Raw genomic sequence first — 26464 nt, 5'->3', positions numbered from 1 at the left:
AATATGAGTTGATATTGATGAATATACAATGAATAAATGTAGATCAAATAAATCACGTTGTCCGAATTTAATTATAAACGCAAAGTAAACGTCTACCTATCTGTTACCTTTTCAACTAAACCGACTAATGAATTTTTTGATTGCTTGATTTTAAGAAATTTTTGTGTAGAAATAAATTGGACTTAGGAGCAGAACATAGGCTATGGAAGAAAGTCCTTAAACAGGGGTCCTCCATTTTTCAAGTAAATGGTAAAAATAGGTACATACATCGTGAGGTAGGTAAGTAAGTGTAATGTGATTGAAGTTTTTTTCGACCCTAATAAAACTGAAGCAGGTCCAATTCTGTATACTGAAGATATTTTGAAAATGTTTGTTGGGGAGGGGCATTATATACGGACATTATATATGGATACTGAAGTTAAAATTTTTGTTTTTTCGATTTCGTCTGTCTGTCTGTCCGTGTTTTTTTGTTAATTCGGCATCACGCTGAAACTACTAAATGAATTCAAATGAAACTTGGCACGGTTCAAGACCATAATACGGAAAAGGTTATAGGATAATTTTTATATAAAATTAGAAGGGGGTGAAATAGGGGTTGAAAGTTTGTATAGAAAGTCCTTCATTGTTAACGTTATAGTTTTACAAATTTGTTCATAAATTATGAAATGTTCATTTTGTAGGTTTGGGTGTACTCTTCTATAACAAGATCCCCAAGACTGTGATAGACCTGCCAATGCATAGCTTTAAGCATGTGTCAAATAACATTTACTTAGTCGAGGTTACTACACCATTGATGAGTTCCTCAATGATAAAGATGCTTAGAGGCCATTGGAACAGCTTCCACCTTCACACAGGAAGTAAAACTATAAGAAATTGTAATGTTATCATCAATTGTAAATTATAATACTGTATGATTTTTTAAAAAGAGCAACTGTTGAGTTTCTTGCCGGTTTCTTCTCAGCAGAACTTGCCTTCGAAACCTTGGTAGAATCTTTACAAATAGTCAACTAACGTATCAAAAGTGCTTGTAAACTGAGCCTACTTGAAATAAATAAATAAATTTTATGAATTTTCAAAAATACGAGATATGATTGATAATATGATTCAAAAATTTTTAAAATTCAACACTTATAGTGGTGAAATAGGGCCTGAAAGTTTACATTGATTTCCACGCGGACGACCGCCAGTGACGCATATTGCAAAAGTTCTATTACCTATCAAATGTTATAAAAAAAAACGGAAATGAAACAAAATATGACAAAGCATAATTAGACCGTCATTAGAACAGTAACGTGTTTATCAATAGATAGCACTAAAAATGTAAACATCCACCCGCAACGCAAACAGGTATTACTCGTACCAGTGAGAATAGATATCGCAACAGTGGGGCCCTCTGACGACATTAATGTTGGAAACAAATGATGGTGAAATACACAGAGCGTATTTACTGCTCTATTTTGTGCAGTTGAGCAAGAATACGAGGCTAATCTGTACTGCATTATAATATTATTGTTATAATGCGGTGCTATATGCACCTTAAATCTATATTCTATACTAATATTATAAAGCTGAAGGGTTTGTTTGATTGAACGCGCTAATCTCAGGAACTACTGGTCCTATTTGAAAAAATATTTTAGTGTTAGTTAGCCCATTTATTGAGGAAAGCCATAGGCTATATATTATTCCCGTAGTCCTATGTGAACGGGAACCACGCGGGTAAAACCGCGCGGCGTCAGCTAGTTACGTATAATATGTAACACATACTTAATATATTATACATTATAATTACTAGTGCTACTGACTGAGTCATCAACACAAAGCTAGAATTACTGAGTCTAGAAAGCAATAAAAACATTGGTTTAAAAAAAAGGATCTTTAGACATTTTAACACTAAGTCATAATCAATGTAAAAATAAAAGATGTCTTAGCTCAACAAAATATTTGTAGAAATATGTATTTATTTATTTATTATCATTCAAGCAATACATATTTTACATTATATAATATAAAAATTATACTAGCCACACTTTTATTACATAATGCAAGCTATGGAGCCCAGTTTGGGCTTAGCTTTAGTTGTCGAGTGATAGGGAGATCGTTTTTATTATTTTTCTTTATCATGCATGTAGTCATTTACAGCGTAGTAGCATGTAATACTTCCATTGTGTCCTTTTATTGAAGTTATTCAAGGATTTTATAACAAAATCGGTCTACAAATAACGGAAATATCGCTGGACATACCAAACCGAACAGAACCAAACGAAGAGCTTCCTCCTTTTTGGAAGTCGGTTAAAAAATTACCTCAATATATTTTTGAGTTCTAAATCTCATAACGTCATTCTCAAGAACGCCTTTTAGTTTAGTTAGTATTTAAGTCTACAATCAGTTGGGGGTGTGACAAAACTTTTAACTTCTACAGTTAACCTCGTTCGTTATCAACCCATATTCGGCTCACTGCTAAGCTCGAGTCTCCTCTCAGAATGAGAGGGGCTAGGCCAATAGTCCACCACTGGCCCAATGTGGAATGGCAGACTTCACACACGCAGAGAACTAAGAATATTCTCTGGTATGCAGGTTTCCTAACGATGTTTTCCTTCACCGTTTGAGACACGTGATATTTAATTTCTTAAAATGCACACAACTGAAGAGTTGGAGGTGCATGCCCTGGACCGGATTCGAACCGGAATCGGAGGCAGAGGTCATAGCCACTTTGCTATCACGGCTCTACAACCAGTCAGTTAACCTACTAAAAGATAACTTAAGCCGCATATTTTTACACAATATTTTATAGCACAAAAACCATAAAATAAATTTTCAATTATATCACAAAATAAACTATTTAATACAAGTTTCTAGATACAAGCCAAGTGCGGGTTTTTTTAATGTTTTCAAGGATTACTACTCTATGCGGATGATGACACCGCATTTAAATACGTACTCGTGTTCTTTACAACAAAAACTGATTTTACCTTTTTTGGACTTGTAGCAAACAGTCGCAACACAATACCGACCCAGCGGCTGTTCATCTACATTCTTTAACATATGGCTATTCCAGTTATTTATTTTTCAAAAAACAGGTGTTCCCATATTTGAACAATAGTCACTGATTAACATGTGAGTCATACGCACAGGAGGAGGATTCGAAAGAGATAAAAAACATATGATTATGTTTAAATTCCTGTAAAGTATGAGTCAGATAATTTAATATTTGACTTTGGTTACGTATGAAGTTCATATGCCGGCAATGTATTAAATACTAGCGGACGCCCGCGACTTCGTCCGCGTCGAATTCAGTTTTTCACAAATCCCGCGGGAATTATGGATTTTCCGGGATCAAAAGTAATTTGTCTATGTGTTTTTACCACTAGAAAGCCGTGTTGTCTGTGAGTGTCATTTGCTATATTTTATCTTTGTATTCTCACGGGAACGGGAACTACGCGGGTGATACTACGAGGCATCGGCTAGTGATAAATAAAGGTCGTTATCGATCTATTTTAATGTTAAAATAGACCCCAGGAGAGGGCATATGGAGCTTTAGCTAACCATGTTGCTGCAATACTTGTTAGCGGGCGTATGGGTGACACTTTTTTTATTCTTTACAAGTTAACCCTTGACTACAATCTCACCTGATGGTAAGTGATGATGCAATCTAAGATGGAATCGGGCTAACTTGTTAGGAGGAGGATGAAATCCACACCCCTTTCGGTTTCTACACGACGTCGTACCGGAACGCTAAATCGCTTGGCGATACGTCTTTGTCGGTAACTAACCACGGCCAAAGCCTCCCACGGTATTCCCACCAGCCAAGAAAAAAAAAACACTATAATGAAAAACATAATAATGAAGTAAGCTCATATTATATTTTGAAGCTCGTAGGTATACAAAATAAGAGATGTCAACATTGCTGGAAATATAATGTGTTACGTCGTTTATGATAATAATATAATTTAGAGATATAAAACTGTCCGCTATTACGTCCTTCCTGATTCACATTTCTTTTATTTCGTTACTCAATATAATCTAAAAATAACAACCAGATACTGTCATGTATTCAACATATTTTTCTGATAAAACAAAAATATTTTAGTTGCAACATATTTATTATTAACTAGTAGACGCCGCGCGGTTTCACCCATTTGTTCGCATGGTTCCCGTTATATAGCCTATAGCCTTCTTCGATAAATGGGCTATCTAACACTGAAAGAATTTTTCAAATCGGATCAGTAATTCCTGAGATCAGCGCGTTCAACCAAACAAACAAACATTCTCTTCAGCTTTATATTAGTATAGATGTTATCTAGGTATTTTTACTGTCTCGTCGGTCCAGCGGTTAGTTTATATGGCTTCGGATTGCGAGGTCTTGGGTTTGAATCATGAAAAAGTGTGAAGCTATGAAATACTCAGCTTATCCTTCTCCCAAGAAATTTTCAGTACTATTTATTATCATCGAGTTGAGATGTTAGTGGTGGTATTTCCCGTGCCTCGAAGAGCACGTTGAGCCGTCAATCTCGATCGTTATCATTAACATCAGCTGGCCTATTCACTAATTTGGTCTTTATTAACAACCTATTGAAATAAACATCAAAACAACTGAGGAATGTCGTCTACATAATTTATGATATCCACGAAGTGTTGTCAGTAAGCACCGGATGATATTTGTTACTTAGAATATCAATTTCGTGTATGACAACTAACATATGTCAAAGATAGTGAATTGGCCTGCTGATGAGAAATACGTAATTCGTCTGACTTGACATCAAAACCACGTAACTTAATATCAGGCAATTTACGTGAAGGGATTGCAAACTGGAATACGTACGTGATCTGCACTTTACCCCTAGTACATATTTTCTTATGTTAAAAAAAAACGATAGTAAGAAGTCCATCCATATAACGCTCAATATTTTATTTTAAAACAGAGTGTTCGTTATTAACCCTTATTCGATTCACTGCTGAGCTCGAGTTTCCTCTCAGAATGAGAGGGTGTAGGCCAATAGTCCACCACGCTAGCCCAACGCGGATTGGCAGACTTCACACAGGCAGAGAATTAAGAACATTCTCTGATATGTAGGTTTCCATACGATGTTTTCCTTCACCGTTTGAGACACGTGATATTTAGTTTCTTAAAATTCACACAGCTGAAAGCCGAAGGTGCATGCCCGGATCGGATTCGAACACACACCCTGCGGAATCGGAGGCAGAGGTCACATCCACTGGGCTATCACGACTCTCGTACATCTTTACAGAGTATTACATAAATTGACTGGATTCTGATAATCACTAACGGCTCTACAACTAACAATGTCAGAATACAAGTACATAATTTTAATTTTATAAAAGCTGAAACCACGTTATTTTATTTGGAATAGAAGTATAGGTTTCATTAAAAAAAAAAAAAAAAATTTTTAACAAGTAGGCTTAGTTTACAAGCACTAGTGAAATGTCAAGTTTGACTATTTGTAAAGACTCTAGCACCAGTTCGGAAGGCAGGATTTGCTGAGAAATGCCGGCAATAGACTCATACATTATTATAATTTAAACGTACTTAATAGTTAAAACTAATACAATTTCTTTTCATTTCACTTCCTTTATGAAGGTGGAGAGCTTATCCAATGACCTCCAAGCATATATAAAGATATGGCAAATATTCTTAAAGAGAAACATTCTGTCAGCTGTGTTACTTTTACATTGTGAGCACAGAAGCTTATCCAGAATATTTATAGAGTTATATTTTTTTAAAAGTTGGTTATTTTGGGTTTCTATCTAATGTACTGTAACCAAATAGTATCAACTTTGTGTTCATTGATTTTAGTTAGCCTAGTTTAGCCGCAGGTATAATAGTAAAAGGTAAAGCATAGTTTTCGAGAGTTGGTAAACTTGTACTAGGGTTGTTGAACGTGATCTGGGGCGGCCTGCTTATGGCATCCCGATTTTCGGTCAACGAGCCCCGATGGGCTTTTGCAGCCTAATTCCACTGAAAGTTTATCCCAACAAATTCATCTTACTGACATTTCACGGCCAAGTCGAACGCTTATCTTAACAAGACGACTTACTGTGTCGCCCACAGTTTATGTGAGGGTTGGAATTATATGATTTACCTAAGCTCAGGAATTGGGTAACTAGTATGAGGTACTGAAAGTTAGATACTCTATGTCACTTGAATGAAGCATGTGGTTATAATATTTATTAATACTTTATCTAGATATTATACTAATTGAATAAAGCTAATCACGTACATTTGTGTAAACGTTTTAATCTCCTACCAGACTAAATTGAGATGTTTTTGCATTTCACAGAACAATCATTAAGATTATTAGGTTTCTTAGTTATAGATATAAGCAATTATCTGTTACGATTTCTCTAAACTGGTATTGAAATTGCAGAGCACAGCTTTTAGACTTTGAAACTACAGGACCGTTTTTGAGAGTTCTTTCACCAATGGAATTACATTATTAGCGAGTCACACAGTCTATATTTTTATCCCCGTATTCTCAAATGGAATTATAAATTACAATTTTCTTGCCGACTGTTCTCGGCACCATTTGGTTTCCGAACCAATGATAGAGTCACAACTTACTAACAGATTTGACAGACTTGACTTTTCAAACGTGCTTTAATTTACATAGCTGGACCCGCCACGCCTGTACAACACAGTGTTGTATCAATGCATTACTAAGTTGGTAATCGTATAAGGGAGCGATCCACTTAGCGGTGAGCTGTCGATGAAGCCATAACAGGCCAATAATAAGATTGCATCCCTTGCATTCTAACCATAAGTGACGCACATCACATCACTAGTGGGTTAAAGAGTACAATATTGTAATATCATTATGCATTAATGTCTATAATTGTCTATCAAATATTAATACTGTAATCATTAAGCTGATCTACTTTACAAATATATTTAATTAGTAGCATTATTAAAAATTCTTTAACTGATAGGGTTGAAGTTTAACTGATACTTCCCAAGAGGAAAAGTTGAGAAAAGTTATAAATTTTTCAAACTTAACTTTTTCTCCTCTAGGGCAGCATATTAATTCAGTCTTAAATGTCTTCATCTCTATAACTTACCAATAATAGATGATACTTACAACTTGGTGACATTTTTAAGGGTGTCAAAATGCAAAAAATCACAAAGATTTCATTCTGATGAGCTGTTGAACCTAAAAGTCAACTTGAGGATTCACTTGTAATGAGCATTAGTGATGTTACATGAGAGAAAATACGAGAACATTTTAGCGAGCATTCTATAGAGCGTTCTGGCGAGCATTTTAGCGAGCAGATATGCTTGGAGCTTATAATATACTAATAGACACATGTTCGTCGCAATATTTGGCTCTATGCTTGGCTCGGCCCGTTGTTCAGTTCAAAAAATATAAAAACGGCGAATGCTCAATATTCTGTTCCAAGTGAATGACCAAGTCTATCAGAACCTTAAAATTCACGCTATGCCAGTATTTCATCTCGTTATAGTTAACTTTATGATAAATTAGCATTACAAATCCCAATAATTTTCTGTATGTAAAAACGTGATTATGTTTTATTATGCCCCATTTTCCACTTAAGTTCTTTATTTATAGTTAACAAAATCTATTCTGTACTAGTTCTGTGATATATTTCAACGTTTTTTTTTAAATATTTCCTTTAAATAGAACTAGACAAACAGTATATATATACCTATCAGTGAAATTCAGGGCGAAGTCGAATTAAGTATATGGCATAGTTTTGCGACCACATCACGTCATATGGCGTCATACAAATCACGTCATATAAATCAGAGACGTTGAAGTTATGATTTGTCGTTGTTTCTGAAAGTTGGAAAGTAAGTTAGAAATCATGGCAAAACTGGCGTGGTATATGCCTACGATATTGAAAAGCAATTCTATGTATTAGAAGTAGGAATAACTACTGTTTCTTACAACATGATTATTACCATAGAAATGTAAAATAGAAATGGCGTGTTCAGCTTAAGAACTATAGCAAACGGTAGCGTCAACAGTTAATTTGATTCTAAATATGTTTGTTTCTGAATGTGTAGCACTATGAGCCGTGATAGCCCAGTGGATATGACCTCTGCCTCCGATTCCGGAGGGTGTGGGTTCGAATCCGGTCCGGGGCATGCACCTCCAACTTTTTCAGTTGTGTGCATTTTAAGAAATTTTAATATCACGTGTCTCAAACGGTAAAGGGAAAACATCGTGAGGAAACCTGCAAACCAGAGAATTTTCATAATTCTCTGCGTGTGTGAAGTCCGCATATGGTAGACTATTGGCCTAACCCCTATCATTCAGACGATGATGAATAAAAACTTGGTTTTAAAAAGAGGTTTTAATTGTAGTCATGTTTATTTCTTTCTGTAATGATATTGACAATATGGGCGTCAAGTACTTAGATTTCTATAGTATTTTTACCAATACATACTAAGCGGAACGTGAGAATTTCTTGCAACGAACTTTCGCTGACCAAATCATTATCGTGACAGTCTAACGATCGGTTGACGCGTAATAACTATAATTAAAGTTACACATCGCCTAGGGGACAGTCCTACAGAGCTACATTGTAAATCTCACCATTATTATTTACCACCCTTGGATAAAATTAAAGAAATTGTGCACCCATTGTCCAACTTTTAAATTATCCCTATTAAAGTCCACATAACAATGCCTAAGAACGCTTTTATTTGTATTCATTATAAAATTGTTTTTATTTGTATTGAAATAAGAATACAGTTTTTAATAATATCACATTTACGAAGAAAATTCTCTCTATGTATACTGAGCTTTGCAAGTTCTTTTGCAATTTGCACCTTGTCAATGAATTCAATCAATATCTAATAAGTATATGCATCGAAAACCCCTATAAGAAAAGTATATAGAATCCGTTACGCCTGCCATTAATGGCAGATGTCCTCAGATCCGCATTGGACTCGTACGCATTTTAGTGTTCTTTGTATAAAGAGTCATACAAGTGCGTCCACTGATCCGCATCGTACGGATCGCATTGAACGGATTTTATAAAAAAAAAACAAAATTCATTTATTTCAATAAGTTTACAAGCACTTTTGAAACGTCAAGTTATGTCATAATTTAATGGTGGTAATTAAAGTCGAAAACTTAAAATTAACGTTACGAGAAGAGCCCACAACAAACTCAGCTAAGGTTTATTTTTGTTTACCAACATTTTACAAACTTATCTAGAACAAAGTACACAATCGTATAATGCAGTTCAACACCAAGCTTTTTTATAATTTACCTATAATCCTTTACACTTTATTACGATTTTCTCATAAGCTTCGGTTTAAGGCCCCTGTGATACAAATCGCACGAAACGCGCAATGTTCACTCTACTACAACTACATTTTATGTAAAATTGTATACGCTATAAAACTTCCCTTTAATAAAAACTTTGAACTTTTTGAGAGATATAATACTAGCTAACGCCGCGCGTCTAGGAGTACGGGCATAATATAATATAACCTATATAGACCAGTAGTTCCTGAGATTAGTGCGTTCAAACATACAAACTCTTCAGCTTTATAATAATTATTATAGATATTATCTACCATAAATCAAAAATCCATTTGATGCGATGCGTCCGATACGTACGGTGCGGATCAGTGGACGCCTAACATAACGTTCTCTCCGAGACACGAATAAGATTAATGTAGGTACAAGAAGAAAATAAGTAATTTTCCATAGTTGAATCGAGAAAACACCGTGACTAATTGTTAAGGTTGTTATACTCTAAATATTAAAGGTCAAAGTCCTCTTGCAGTCATGTATGGTTACGCGTAGGTTTCTGTAACCATAGACGGTCGATGATCCATGCCCAGTCACGCAGGGGTTGCCATGTAAATGAATATTCCTTTTATGGTTAATAAATCGTAACCACAAATCTAGGTAAGTTACAACCCACTTGGATTATTCATCGGAGATCTAACAATATGGTTTACAACTAAATAAATAAATTATTCATTATGCATTAATTATAATCATTTTTTTTATGCGTTTTGATCGTGACTTGTGTTTTTAAGTTGTTTGTTTATAAGTATCATTGAAATCTTATTTAGATCGCATACGCAAGGCTGTTAAACATAAATAAAATTTAACACCTAACGGATTATTTTTTTTATTATAAGAAAGTTTCGACCTCTATTTTTCTTATTATATTGTATCTTGTTAGACAGAGAGAGAGAGAGAAAACAATAAATTCATAAAAAATAGATATTTTAAATCATACCGCTAAAACGTAATTACATGACGCGTACCTGAAAGCAGAAAAAAAATCAAATATAAAAAAAGGTAAAATATTTTTAGTATCTATGTGCCTTACACAAATAAAGTACGGAATTACATTTATCTTAATCTTACAGTACAATATAAATTATGTCATCATATTATCTCAGAGATATGACAACATTCCTCCTAAATCATGTTGCGATTATCGATCGATATCAAATATCAATAATATCTTTTTAACATAAAAATTGAACTGACTTCAAAGACGTATTTCATTAAACCTATTTTCATGAAAATTAAATGGGACCAATCTGGAAGTATACTCTTTTAAACAACAAAAGAATTTTCAAAATTGGTTAATAAATGACGACGGGGTAACAAACATTACATAGGCCTCGAATTAAGAACCACCTCCTTTTTTTGAAGTCGGTTAACAAGGAAGTAAACGCCAAAAGTGGCACTCAAAAGATGGATATAAAACTTTATCTACACTAATAAATGTTAATATACAAAAGTTAGCGCTCGAACAATTTTCAACTAACTTTCAAATGAAAATAATTGATAAGGGCATGAAAAGATAATGTAAGATGAACCTTTTTGCCAGGAAATAAGGAAAAAGATTTTCAGATCAAAAAGATCAGATAAAGATTTCAATCAGAAAATACTCATCAATTCTGATGTACATCAATTCCCAATGTTAAGGTAACTAAGCCTCGCATGAATACATCGTAGTCATCCTAACTTATCTAGCATACAAAATATCTCCGTTTTGGCGAGCGAGGTGAATAAATAGCTAAAAGTTTTAGGCATGACAACATCGTTGCCGAGTTTATTTGCATAGTAACGGTCTTCAAGCAAATGCGTTAACAAAGTTAAGAAGTACTGCGAAATTTAAACATGGTAGGTATGTACTTATTTAATATTAGCAGACGCCGTCCGGTTTCACCCGTGTGGTGCCCGTTCCCGTAGGAATACGATAAAATGCCTGGGGATGGTGTAGTTTTTCAACAGTGAAAGAATTTTTCAAATCGGTTCAGTAGTTTCGGAGCCTATCAATGCATACAAACAGACAATCAAATCTTTCCTCTTTATAATTTTAGTATAGAAGTATAGATACTAACACTTGGAGGTAACAAAATTAATTAGATATTGACAATAATCAGTTCATTAACTAGCTTACTAAATTCTAAATAACTATTATCATAATTATCAGACTATTTTAGCAGTCCATTAAAGGGCAAGGTCTTCCTCCTATAGGAGAGGGGATTTGAAGCTTAGACCCTCCCTGCTGCTCTAAGTAGTAAAGTAGGGTAGTCGAGCTAAGGGTAATGAAGTTTTGACCATTTAACGATCACTATCAGATGTTAATGTTTACGAAAGTTCGGGATTCGGAGGTACTGGGGAGCAACATATTAAATTTCTCAACTCATGACTGAAAATTACTAAAAAGAAAGAAAGTTCTGCTTTTCATGACTCAGGATTTGAACCCCTCTTGATCCGAAGCCGCAAAACTAGCCATAGGTCTTACAAGGCATGATTATGTAATAGATAGGACATAATGAAACATAAAACAAAATCAGGAAAAGATTGTACAAATAGAAATTCTTGATGTAAGATAAGAATTTCAATATATATAACAAACTACTTTCACTATTTAAGGTTGTAGATCGAATGACGTACGAGAAATAAATTGCAAAGGAAAAAACCCATTGTCAACAATCACAAATCAATTTATGATCAACTTATTCTTTTGATGATAAGAAAAACAAATTCAATGTAAGTGAAATATTCAATATACACGTACGAGAGAAAGTTGTTTATAAAAAAATATCTTCTAGTTCATGCAATAGGTACTAATTTATCTAACAAAAAATTTCGTACTTTCATGTCTTTTTTACAATTTTGTTTGTATGCTTTGGTTTAGTTTTATACAATTATCTAATATCGTTTTATAGTTTATAGTAGGTATAGTATGCGAATTTCTTTTTCGTGCGACAATTTTCAAGGGGAATCAGTATTATTTTTTACTATACACTATACATATTATATATAATAGTCAACCGCTCTTATTTAAACGAAACTGGAACTTTTATCTCTAATCTTTTTCCGTCCAAAACATTTTAACTGATACTGCGCGCAAAGGATTTGTGAACAAAAACAAAAGAATGGCCACATGACCGTTCTTTAATTTTACGACCACTTGTTGAGGTCAGCGCACCACAAACATCGGACTACCACTCCCAACTTTATGGTCCCTTATCAAGGTACCGTTTAGACATCGACTTTATACTGCCGTTGTTTCCGCTAGAATGGTTTTAAGCGTTTCGACCAAACATTCGTTCTGAATTATTTTCTATTTTAAAATTTACATTTATATTTTTAGCAGATAAGTGGCACAATTATTCCTCTCTGACCGAGAGTTACATATTTGTTCCTTTTGCCGTGGAGGCTTTTGGGCCATGGAGACCAAATGGAGACGCGAAATCAAAAAAAATCTCCGAACTATTTTACCGCGGCTAGTTGTCTCGACTGGTGACAGAAGGGCTGACTCATTTTATAAATATATATTAAATAAACGGCTTGGCTGTCCAACGCAGAAATGCAGCCAGTATTCTTGCCACCATTTCCACGTGGGCATGATTTGTATTGTTATTAGGGTAAGTTAGCTTAAGTTCTCTATTGTATTATTTCTAAATTTACATTCAAAATGTGGGAATCTTCTCCCCTTGCTTGTTTATTTATAAGTTTTAAAACTATTTCTGGGACATCAAACGCAACGGTGGTAAAGTCTCAATCATAACAGTGTGTTAATTAACAGGCAGATATTCGACACTTTGACTCTGTTCGTCTACGCTCAAATCGGGTGGATCGTTCAGCTTTCTTTGATGTGGGACTTACGAAAATGATATATTGCCACATTGTCAGAATAGCTATAATTGGGCTCCTTTCGACAAAGTGTTTGTGCATCTATTTTAAAACCTTTTAAGATTACAATATGAGTCTCTCGTAACAAGTTTTACATTAGCCTATTAAATTCCATAGTTTAAACATAAAACAATATTCGTTTTGCGCTAAACAAAAAGTGTATAAATGTAAATTTTTATCGATGGTAAAAGTTACGATTTTTTAAGGGAGTTGTACCATTGTAATTAATTTTTATTAGGTATAATTAAACACTTAACTAATCACTAAATAATCGCTTATTTTGAAAATAGCTGGCAAGATATTTTGATAAAAGTCTGTCAAAGAACTTCTATAGCCTTTATAGCCTTTAAAGCCTTTATCATATTACTCCTATGTTTAAAAACTTATGATAGGTACGTACATAAATTGTGTGCTGCAATTTTGTTCCTAAGCTTTTTCAAGTAAGCAACAGTTTTATACAAGCTATTGATAAAAATCACATCAGTTTTTATGAAGAGTACCAAAACAAATGACAAACATAAAAAAAATGTTTTTTGTGTAAAAGATGGTTAATTGGCTGCAGCTGTTTGAGCTACATCATCTGCATAATAAGAACAAAAGTATGGGGCCGTGATATACAATGGCCTTTAATAAAGAGCGCCTCCGCTAAGTAAACCAGGTCGGGATATAATTTTTTGTGGTATGATATTGTCCTGCTAGCAGCGAAATGCGAATACAAGAGGAGGCAAAATACAAGGATTTTTACTTAATTTAATTTTTGGTGAGAAATATTTTTCTTTCTCTTACCACATCATTAATATAATTTTGTTAAAATATGTTGAAATTATTTATATATTGATTATGCAGCAACTTCTGATTACGCAGATTGAAACGAACTTTAGTAAAACTGAAAGTTTTAATTTTCTTACCCTAATAAGATAATTTTAGATGTTATGTTGGCTATGGAAGAGTGAAGCCTTCTGGCTCAGGCACCATAGTCCATAATGCCCAAAAGAAGGTCTCAACAAGCTATTCATAAATTTGTATTTGTATTTTTTAAATATTTCACTGGTACTTTTAAGATTCCATTCGTACCTACCTGGCTAGATAATCGCATTAACACAATTCTAAAGAATTTTATCTCGACTTTTTAACAAAATTTAGATGAGAAAGTTAAAACACATAACAATTTCCTAAAAAGCTTTCTAAAACTACTATTCCATGACCACTTGAAATATTTAGTTGTTTATGTGCTTCAACATTTTTCATAATTAGTGTTAGATGGAAATTTTATAGTTAACGTTTCTATCTGCCTTTGAAGTTATGGGATCGCCCACGATTAGAAGTTAAAATGTCACACTCACAGCACTTTATAAATGGAAACTTTATTAGCTGAATCTCTGGCAATTTTATCCCTCATTAGCGTCTATATCTGGTGGTCCCGCTTCTACGATTTTATTACCAGCCGATGATAGACCGGACCAGTTAATGGGTGTGTCTGGAGCGTTAATTGAACTTAACTGCACGCCCTTGCGTTCAATCACGGCAATCGCGAACGCTTCATCAACTATAATTACAATGATCAAGTATTAAACAAGTTACGGGTAAGTGTTAACAACAACATCCTTTATTTGTTTTGTAGACACTCTGAAGTCTTTATCCATCGTCAGTTATAAGATTCGAGTTCCAGTTTCGATTGAAACAAATTACAAGAATATCACTATCTAGCTTTTGCAAGCTACGCTCACTTTAATGTAGATTTTATCAACCAGTTTTATTTGGGAATCTACACCTATACAATAATGTTATAAAGAGACTGTCTGGGAGGTTTTTTTAGGATTATCAGGGAGTAACATGGGCTTTATTACAACGGAAATTTGAACTATGCGGGTGAAAACGCCGAGTTCTGCTAGAAGAACATAAGGAGTGTTTTCTGTGTTTTTAACAATATTTCGTGATGATCTCCGGTTGAGTTGTAAAGGTGTGAAAGCGTAAAAATAGACTCACATTAGCATTTATAATATTAAAGTTAGAATATGGATTACTACTAACATAAACATCTAGTGGACACACCAGTAGACATTTATGTTAGTAAAGTTATATAGACACTTTAACAATTAGACCTAATAAAAGATAGTTTATCTAATCTAAAATATAAAGTTTTGGCGTAACTAATAACTATTAATGATGTCCAAAACTTTAAGAATTATCGTTATTAAAACATCTTATACGGAATAAACAACTTCCTCAATTTTGATTTAATTATTAGTTGAATATGCTAATACGATATCACGGACCGCTAAATGGAAAGAATTAATAGAAGCATTTGACACACATCGATGCCCAGGGTGACGGTGACGCACGGAGCCAATGGCCTCCTTGAACATTTTATGGAGAAATGGACAAGCCCATTATTGTTCACGCTTAGCAACGTTTTTAGGGTTCCGTAGATAAAGGGTAAAACGGGCTCTATTACTAATCCGTTTGTCTGTCACCAGGCTGTATCTCTTAAACCTTGTCTGTCACGTTACTATAAAATTGCAAAACTTTAGTTCAATTAATGGCAACTCCGACGGATACTCTGTTTAAGTCAGGGATTATTAAATTATTTTAACGTTTTTCAATTACGTTTTTACCGTCGTTTTTTTATTTTATTTTTTTTGTAGTTTCCTTGCTTTTTATTTCAAACATTTTAGAGTTTCATACTTCGCTATTCTCTACAGAAATACTTATTTTCAATTTCTATCGAGTTTTTGAAATATATGGCAATAAAGTTAAGCAGTAGTAATATGTTAATATAAATACTTCAGCTCCCTCCAGTGAGGTACTACCGTTACGTATAGTTACTTGTACATATGTTTTCTGTGCTATAGTAATTTGCAAATGTTTTGGCGTTTTATAGATAATGGTGTGGAACCCTTAGAGCGCGAGTCCGTCTCGCCACTTGGTCGGGTTTATTTGTTACGCCTTCTAGCGATTGAACTGCTTTTCACCAAACCTTATCTAAAAACTAACCTTAACCTTTAATAAAGCTCGTAACGGCTATTTTGATTATATCGGAAAACTTTGTGGGAATACAATATTCTACGCAGCCACGCTATAGGTTAATCACCTGTATAGCACCAAGGTTAAATAATTCGAATGCCCGCGAAGGACGTGTTTTAATTTAACTTCTGTTATACGAAGTTTTATTGACACTCCCACACATAAATTTGCTTATTCACAGCGTTATGAACAATATTCAAAACGAGATTTATCAGTACATACATAATATAAATTATGATACAAGTACTATAGCATAATAAAATTTATTGATACTACTCGTAATCCACGCGAAATCGATGTTATCTTGGTGCATAAATTTATCAATTACACATGTGAAACCCAAGAAATGATCGATTACCAATATTATGCACCCATATTAAATATAAAAAAAGAATTATACGGAGAAATATTTCGTTAATAAGAGTTGTTGGTAATTGAAGAATAGATAATGCGGTTTTATGATCGCAAGGTGTGGATCCTACACTAGGTGGGCTAACGACAAATAAAACATGATGCGGTGAGCCGATCCCAGGTCCTCGGTTTTCGGAAGTCCGTACAGAAGAACAGCAATGGTCCTCCAATGACTTACGTTACATCTTATTGCAATTGCAATTATTTATTTTATTTTAAATTATTGCAACTGTACTTTTGACATAAATATTGTATGAGCTGTTGGTTATACTGATAAAATAAAAATTTAATTTTATTACCAAAAATAGTTGTCAGATGTCAGTTAATAAAAATTTTAAAGAATTAAATGCATAATTTTTAGTTCAACGATGATTTGGACGACAACATATTTAGTTGCAAAATCACCTTCAAGTAATTGTTTGTTGTAACTAAAGTCATCACGATTAGTCTTATAATGACTTTAATCTCCCGTCTTCGTGCGCCATCAGTAGGAAACGAGACTTCCGTTCCGCATACGTTTGCGCTTCGCAGCATGTAATTATACACAACTAAGGAATAAAAACAAAGATTATTTTGATACCAAACTAGTCACCGCGCAGTTCATACTATGATCACACATTTAAAGTTTTGAAAAACCCCTGAATGTCATGAAATTAATACAATTACAGTCTCGGTCAAGGCATCAATATTCTCTTTCAATGCACTTAAACGCTCTCTACTCGAGTATTCTTGCAGAAATTCTGTTATTCTTCCCCATTTTCACCCCTCACAACTTTTAAACGGCTAAAGCGATTTCCATCAAAGATGTCTAAGAACACCCGCGCATAAGTTATTAAAAAAAACTTAATTGTAATCGTTTCATCCGTTCGGCAGTTATGGTGCAACAGACAGACTGATGACAGACAGACACGTCAAACATATAACACCCCTCTTTTTGCGTCGGGGATTAGAAATCGAAATTTTTGCAAAGCACAAATTTATCTCCGAATACCACTTTTCGGTGTTTGTGAGTCTTTAGGTCCTAAAAGTTTAATAAACATTTGGATGAGTTAAAAATACTTCACCGTTGTATTTGTATTCTTTACTATTGTACTTCTGAGAAACTGGGGTATCTTTCTATCGAAAGTATTACCTTCCAACTTGTCATTTTAGTTTAAATCGTTCGTTTTGTCTAATGGCTATTTTCTGAGGGTAACAATTTCACTAATTTAGGTATTAGATAGGCAGTATAAAAGCAATCAAAGAATTGGTTAATCTCAGAATTAAGATTTGGTAAAGCAGTTGAACTCAATGCCAACAGAAAAGCGTAAGAATATCTACGCATTGTTATTACGTTATAAGTAATGATGTGTACCAAATCTTTTCACATCAATAATCCCCCAGCCTTGGCATAAACTCTTTGACGAGCGCTTTTGGGTCGACTTATTCAAATACGTTACTCATTGAAAGCGCTGCGTCGATACTGATTTTATCAATTTTGAAATGTCATCATACGATATAAAGGTTATGGGCCTACAGACTATTATCTACCGTATAAAGTAGGTTAATGGTTGCTCCAAAAATGAATAATTCACAGAAAAGTTTAACTTTGGAGAATATTAAAAATACAATAATCGTTATTAATTGACAACATTTAAAGAATGGTGTCAATTAACTACAACCATTATCTACTATTAATGTGTATGACTGATTAACTATTTTCTATTCCAGAGTTCCATGACTTCCATGACATGACATGACTCGGCAGATAGATTTCTTCAGGTCAAATATAATAGATATCTCGAAAAATTATATTTTATAAGATAATCAAGTAATAGATAATAAGGTAATAAGATAATAAAGTAATCAAGACTATTTGCATTAAAAATAATAATGGTATTTATTATAATTGAATTAGTTTGTTTAATTAAAATAGGTGCGATTTACTAATTACTCATTGTAATTAGTAAATCGCACTAACACTTCATATTAGCAAATAGAACGTTTAAAAAATTTAAAAAAAAAAGTAGATATACGTGTATTTAGAAGCGGATTCTGGAAAAACTAGATTACACAACTAGCTGATAGGATTGTCGAAAAAAGATCGGCACATCGGCATTGTCTGTTTAATGAAACTTTGAGCGATCTTTAAAATTTCTGCCCTGCATAAAGCGCATAATTCGTTGATACGTCCTAGGCCAGGGTAGGCGAACCAATGGCACGCGTGCCATTGATGGCACGCGACACAATATTTTGGGCACGTCGCCGATCATAAAACATGTGTAAAGTAGGTATTTGACATAAATTATTTGTCATCTAACCTGCAGCAACAGAAGTCACACTAATTTTACAATAATTTAATTTATGCGTGTAATAAAAACATTCCAAAATGTACCTCTTTTGTTTACTTTATTTCATAAAGAGTTTTGATAGTATTTATTATTGTTATTCTCCAAATAATCAGAAAGTCCAAATTATTTGATGGCACGCCAATGACCCCATTAAACATTTTTTAGAAAAAATGGCACGTTGATGCATAAAGGTTCGCCTACCCTGTCCTAGGCTGATATTCTATGGTTGCTGTTCACAGCTGTATCACAGCCTGTTTGTATGATGAATTGCCACTTAGCATCAGGTGGGTTTAGCATTTACTGATTCCATCAACTATTAATATAAATAATAAATTGAAATCCCCATGAAAATCCATTTAGGACTTTCTTAGATTAGCGTGAAGGGACACTCGATTTCTACTCTTTTATTACAATTACCTGTAGATGATATTTTAACGAGCCTTGAGGTACGATTCGCATCGGATATATTAGTGTCAAGATTACTTATGCCAACAGCGTTCGCAGGGTCAGGATGGTACGTGGAACGTTTCGCAACTGCCGTTGACATCCCACGTCCGTCTGACAATACCAGTCTTGATTTCTTCGGATAACGAGAATTTGTAATAATGTCACTGAAATAAGGACGAAAAAGCTTGCGAAACGACGATCGTTATAACAGGATTTTATGTTTCAACACCGACTTCTTCACAATACAACATAATATTTGACAGAATTATGCGGATGGATAGATTAGGGCGCGTAGGTCCGTAAAGATTGAATAAATATACAACACACAACACAACATAAGAAACCTATTTTTAAAATATGCTGCCGATTAGTTTAATTATATTTTGGACTGTAGATAAATATTAACTGCAACACTGGCTACCAATTTTGTTATCAACAAAATCCAAATAACCTCACTCTTTGTTAGCAAAAAGAACGACAAAAATAGAGTAACAGAAATTTTACGCGAGATGTAAAAGTATCTAACGGCTACCTCGATTCACGATTGGAACCGTAGCAACGGAATGTCGATAAAGTCTGCAGTCGGGTGGAACATCTCCATTTATTTCCATACAAAATTGATGCACTACGGGCAGGAAATGGTGACAGCGACACGGTGCTGTCTCGACTCTTGTGGATAGCGATCGTTAGCCGTGTTAGTCATACCACGCGTGATATGGATATTAACTGTGATCAACTCATTAACTCGACTAATTATACTTTGGATTGAGATATTCTGAAATTGATATCTAAGTTACTAGTACTAATTAAATGTTTAATGCCTCAATAGCTTCCTAAATAGTATTTGAAATAGGTTAAGGATAGGTTATAACAACATGAAGGTCAAACATAGGGAACAAACTATAAATTATCCGAGTGACTTTGAGTGAGGTCTACAGGCAACGTACATGACCAGACCAGACTTGTGCCAATTAAAGAAGTTAGAAATGCCTTATATCCCAGAGCACGACTTTACCTGAGGATTTATATGCTTTATATAGACTAGCAGACGTCCAAGTTTCACCCGCGTAATTCCCGTTTAGTTTTGGAATACGAGGATGAAATATAACCTATGTCAGTAACAAATAACGTAGCTTTCTATTGGTAAAAGAATTTCGAAAATCGATTCGATAGATCCAGATGTAGCCTCCTACAATACCACAAACTTTACCTCTATAATATTAGTAGGTATAGAAAAGGTAAAGTAAGGAAAAGTAGTTATGGACGGACCAAAGATCTTTCAGATTTTAACGAACCTTTAACCGTTAAACTATTATAAGCTTAAGTATTAAAGAGCTGCGGGAATAAACAAAAAGATTTTTATGATCACGTTCTGTTCTTATAAGAAAGTTATGTATTGGTGCACAGGTTTGTTTCCCCGGACGCTAGATAAAAGGCAGGCTATAAATATTAATGACAACGATTCAATGGCAAGACCGCAGAAAGGTCAGCGGCCTTTGATCCGTTTGTTTGATGCTCATATCTCTGTCTTAATTAGAAATGCCTATTAGGCTAAGACACGACGATATGTGCATGAATAAAATATTAGATAGAATTGTTAAATATTTGACGTTGTTAGGGTTTTAATAAAATTTTAATAAAGACAATTATGCACGACATTGATGCAGATTTGATAATACTAGATGCCAGTTACAACCTTTTACAAAATTTCGAACATTATAATTTATACCAACTTGTGATAAATAGATCACACAAAATCTTAAAAATAACTTACATCCACGCGAAATTGATTTTGTCTGTTGTTTCTTAAACATAAAATAAGTGATTGATTTATTTTGCTATTTGCGCGACGAATCCAAGCGTCTACCAAGGGTCGCGTATCACCCCGAAACCAATACATCCTCAGAAGGTATTGACTTTAAAATATTAAGTAGGAAAGGTTTGATCACGCCTTATGCTTTACTAATGTTTAAACTATGTTTTTGATAAGTACCTATTTGCAAAATTCACAAGACAGCCTAAGACTGATGTTACGTTACCTAATATGTGTTTTTATAACAGTTATATTGATACTTTTACAATCAACATTCAAAGATAAACATTAATTGATGAGCCAACTACTTGTTATCAATACATTACACTGCCAAACTTGTTTGTTATATGATTCATCTATTAACTAACAACGGGCCTACAATGGGGGAGCTCACTGTTATTACCTATTCAATCATAATAATAACTATCGAAGACATTATTATCAAACTATACTCATATTGTTAATCAAAGGTTCCTTCATAGAACCTAAATCTACTTTTCCTAGAATATTATCGTAAAATATAAAATGCTAATTAATTAAGCTAAAAATCATACTTAATCTTAATGTAATTACGTTTAAAATTATATTGTCTTAATACGATTACACATATGTACAAATATATATCTAAATATTTATATATTTCTCCGATACATTTCACCGCGCCTAGTTACCTCGTCTGGTGACAGAAGGGCTGGCTCATTTTTTTGTGTAAAGGATCAGCCTGGCTGTCCAGCGCGGAAATGCAGCCAATGATTTATTTAGTTATTTGGATAAGTTAAGTTCCTCATTATATTCGATGTTCTTTATTCAAGACTGTTTAATATCCTGTCATGTCTTCATCGCTTCGAACACCATGGTCTTAAGCTGCCTGCAACCAGCGGTTAAGCTAATTTCTATGTAGATTATAGTAAAAGAGGAATAGCAAAAACGTATAATGTAGATTTACAGGATTTAGACAACAGAGGGGCTAGTAACATACATCTTGAAATAAGCATTGTATTAAGGTTAGATCTGATTCTATGACATTTTGTAAATCATTGTTCGTTTTATCTTATTTTTCTAACGGTAAAAGGAATCCGGAATATCGGGTTAGATGCTTATTTCAAATGATACAGTTTAAAACATGACCTGTAAGAAATTTGTGGATTTTAAATTTTCAACAATCGAGGGTTCAGAAAATACAAACAGAAATAACACGAAACTATTAGCTATGACTAATAAACCTGTTCATTTTGAGCTAACTGAACCAAATACACTTGGCAAATAGTTTGCAAATGAAACACACTGTGTCAATTGTGGTCATGTTTACCATTTTGTTTAAAATATACATTTCAAACTTTGCATTGTAACAGAAATCATACATGTGTATTATGAAGCTTCAGATATTAATGATTTTAGTTATGAAATTAATTATGTAACCAGATATACAGATATTTAAAGCGTTAATAAATATAACATTAAAATGAATATTAACCGTAAATCATCAGACAGTAGGTCACTGTCCTATACATTGACTATAAGTGATCTCTCACATCAATAAAGCAAATTAATGCTTGTGCGTAGTCGACAAACACATTTGGCCACTATCAATAGAAAGTGGTTGCCTTTGTTGTTCAATTGATTCTAAAACCAAACAATGAGAACAAAGCTTTGGTAGGTGCTTAATTTACAAAGGCTTTTAATAAATACTTTTAAATCACTCGTGTGAGTTTTTTGTTTTATTCTCTACAAGTTAGCCCTTGACTACAATCTCACCTGATGGTAAGTGATGATGCAATATAAAATGGAAGCACTTGATTGGAGTAGGAGGAAAATCCACACCCCTTTCGGTTTCTACACGATATTATACCAGAATTTGAAATTGCTTGGCGGAATAACTTTGTCGGTAACTAGCCACGGCCTCCCACCAGTCAGACCTGGACCAATTAAAAAATCTCAATCAGCCCAGCCGGGGATCAAACTTAGGACCTCTGTCTTGTGAATCCAAAGCGCACACCGAGGAGTTTAGTAGTTTTATAATAACTTCTAAATATCTGATTTGGATGTATGAGTATCATTATTGATGACACTTGCTATGAACTTGGAAAATCAATACTTAAAGCAATCATATTTTTCGAACTTGTATTTCTGATTATGACGCTATATTTGTTTCAAACATCAGAAACCAGATAATAATACATTGGTGAGATAGGACAGATTCGTTGCGATTCTCTCGTCCATGGAGATTTAAACATTTCTGATTATGGAAACTGGGTCATTAAGTTACTTATAGCATTATTTGACCCTAGCATACTAACACAATGAAGTGAAACAAACGCTTTAATTATATGTGTTGAGTTAATAAAAAAAGTAATTGTAACGTTTGGTGGCACACATTTAAGTAATTATGAGTCTACTTTGTATGGAACTGCGAAATAGCCCTGTGAAACCAAATTAAAATAATTTAACGTGAACGTTTATCTTATGCAAGCTCGGATTGCGGTTGAGATCAGCTTTAATTATAACGACTTAAAACAGTAAGAGTTCGGTAACAATTTTACAAACTGCCGTTAATTTTGATGATAATGCACATTTCTATAGTTATAGCAGTAAAATAACGGTAAATCTTTTTGATTGAGCAGTTAAGTTTTAGGCTTAACTAGACAACGTCCGGAGGATTCACCAGCGTAGTTCCCGTTCCCGTTAGACTAGGGGGATAAAAAAACAGCCTATGATATAAAAAATATGTCACTTATTAGTGGTAAAATAATTTTCAAGATCGGAACAGTAGATCCAGAGATTTTACCAATTAGAATAACACAAACTTTATCTCTTTATGATATTAGTAACGATGACATATAATACACATAATATGATATATATATATGTATAATATGACACATATACAGGTACGATAATTGTATGAGACGATGTAAATTTTATAGGTAATCAACTAAATTAAAACGTACTGGCATATGAATAAGAGTGACTTTTTCAGTTCGTTCCACAGTATTTTGAAGTTTTTGTGATAACTTTATAATTCGTTAATTACATATAAAAAAAAATCCTTAAAATACCGTACTCAATTACAATTAGTCACAATGGTTGAAAATGAATAATTCTATAAACAAACTCAATAGGTCGTTTACGTAATCTCAATAAACAATGCAGATATAGATGACCGCAAGTGATCAGGCTTAGGTAATACCTACTTACATACTATTTGCATAGAATAAATTGTAGTAACATTGCTTTTATGGCAATGTTTGATCCGCTAGAAGAGGTATCATTAGCAAATTAATATATACCTACGTATTTACAATAACTTACTAGAGTAGAACTAGAGCTTTTAGTGACACAGCGGCTATAAATAAATAAAATGACAAATTGTTACGTAAAGATTTAAAGTCTCAAGGACTCAAATCAGGACAGGTCAATCAAGGACTTAAATCCTATAAACGTAAGAGATATCTTAGGGTTAAGGGACATGATTGCTACAATTTTAAATAATAAAATTGAAACACATAATATCTAATACAAGTTAGGCCGTTGGTAAAAAATTATCACTACTGATTGTATAGATTAGGTACCTACCGCGTAATCGACACGGTAATTCGTGTTACATCTTTTTTAGCGTCATTAATAGTGATGACAATCTATTTACGTAGATTGTTAGAAGATAAAGCATTGACCAAATATTTGATCAACGTGTGCATATTTTCCGATTTAGTACCATATCCCCAATACTTTGAATTGCAAATTCTAAAAAATTAAGAAACTTCACGAACATGGTACGGCAGTTTTTCCAACTATATTTTTGAATTAACATATTACAGGTAATTAAAGTAAATTAAGACTACAACGGAGTAACGGAGTCTGAAACTGCCCTCTTCGTTAAACTTGGTAAGTTACGAGTAAGTAGGTAGCATTGTCCTTTACATGAGGAATATTTATAAATATGAAGCAATAATTAAACAAAAATTCTGGTAATAGGTATATAAATAATGTTTTATTATAATTAAGAATTGTAATTGTATCTTAATTAGTATATTAGTATCTTAATAAGTATGGAATAGAAATTACAAATACAGATATAGCTAGTAAACTAGTTCTAACAGATGGTCTCTTATGTACCGAGAAAGTAGATATTTGTGAAAAGGCGTTATTATGCTCTTGATCTATTAACTTTCTAACTTTGCGAATAAAGAAAAACATTTATCGTGCAAACACATCTTTAATTAATTGTTAGAAATAAATTGAAACACTAATTTGTTACAGTTCAAGATATATTAATCTGGTAGGTTTTTTAAATTTAATATAAACAAGATAACGAAACGTAACGTACAAACATGTACATTCATGATAAAACATGGACGATATGGGTCCCATTACGTCAATATACTAAACCGGAAGAGACCCTAGTTAAGAGCACGCACACAACAATATATGGTGATGTATTGTTTATACCTACGTGTAATACAGTCAAGTGACTGAGTGACAAGACGTAAAAGTAATTTAGATATTTAATGGGAAATAACAAAGGACAATCATTAAAACATGTTAAAATCTTTTAACTAGCAAGACTGACGACTTTTTTCAAATCAAAATAACGAAAAATGCTGACATCTTCAGATTAGTTTATTAAAACAACAGCTACTCGCAAGAATCTTCTCCCTAAAAATATTTTCTGATTTAAAATGTATGTGTTTAAATCGACCCACCCGTTTATAAGTTACAATGCCACCAATATACCCACGATAAACATATAACACACTTCCATTGCGTTGAGGGTTAAAAAGCCTTAAGACAAAAGTAGTAGAAGTAATACACCACTTTGTGATGCAGGTAAAAGTCAGACATTTTCTAGTGTGTCGAACGCAACTTTAAGTTCGATAAGGATTTCAAGAATCCACTAAATGCCTGTCTGAGTACATTCTCCTGGAAATCCCTCTATTGTGCTCGAGTGCTGTAAAGCACTGGCAACCCCTGTATTGGAATATGGCTATCTCGTTTCCCCACACCATACCGTGTTCCACCCTCCGTTCAAAACATCGTGGGATAATTAAATATTTATGTCATAGCAGATGGCAGTAAATTTGTAGACGTAAATAAAGGTTAATTAAAACTTGATACAATTATTTTTAATTGCGCTCTTAATCGTACCAAATTACTCGCTACAGACATAAAACATCGCTAAGTGCACACATTACAAAATGTGAAAGATGAGAAGGAATGTTAATATTTCATAACAATGGCCTATTGTCATGTATGAAGTTATAAATTAAATATAATGTTGA

At 33.7% G+C, this 26464-nt stretch overlaps 1 protein-coding gene across 6 annotated transcripts in view; it reads right to left on the bottom strand.

Moving 5' to 3' along the window:
* Nucleotides 1-26464, bottom strand: part of LOC112051516 (tyrosine-protein kinase Src64B) — a 123559-nt gene that overhangs the window by 56628 nt on the left and 40467 nt on the right. For 2 of the 6 annotated variants that reach the window (XM_024090201.2, XM_024090219.2), the window contains exon 2: nucleotides 10240-10267. The exons of the other annotated variants lie outside the window; for them this stretch is intronic. The gene's annotated coding sequence lies outside the window, so the exon portion shown is untranslated. The remainder of the gene's footprint in view (nucleotides 1-10239; nucleotides 10268-26464) is intronic. 6 annotated transcript variants of the gene reach the window in all.

Source organism: Bicyclus anynana, chromosome 15, assembly GCF_947172395.1.
Source record: "Bicyclus anynana chromosome 15, ilBicAnyn1.1, whole genome shotgun sequence".
Taxonomy (NCBI): Eukaryota; Metazoa; Arthropoda; class Insecta; order Lepidoptera; family Nymphalidae; genus Bicyclus; species Bicyclus anynana.
Note: the sequence above shows the minus strand (reverse complement) of the source record. Positions and strands in the feature narration are given on the sequence as shown.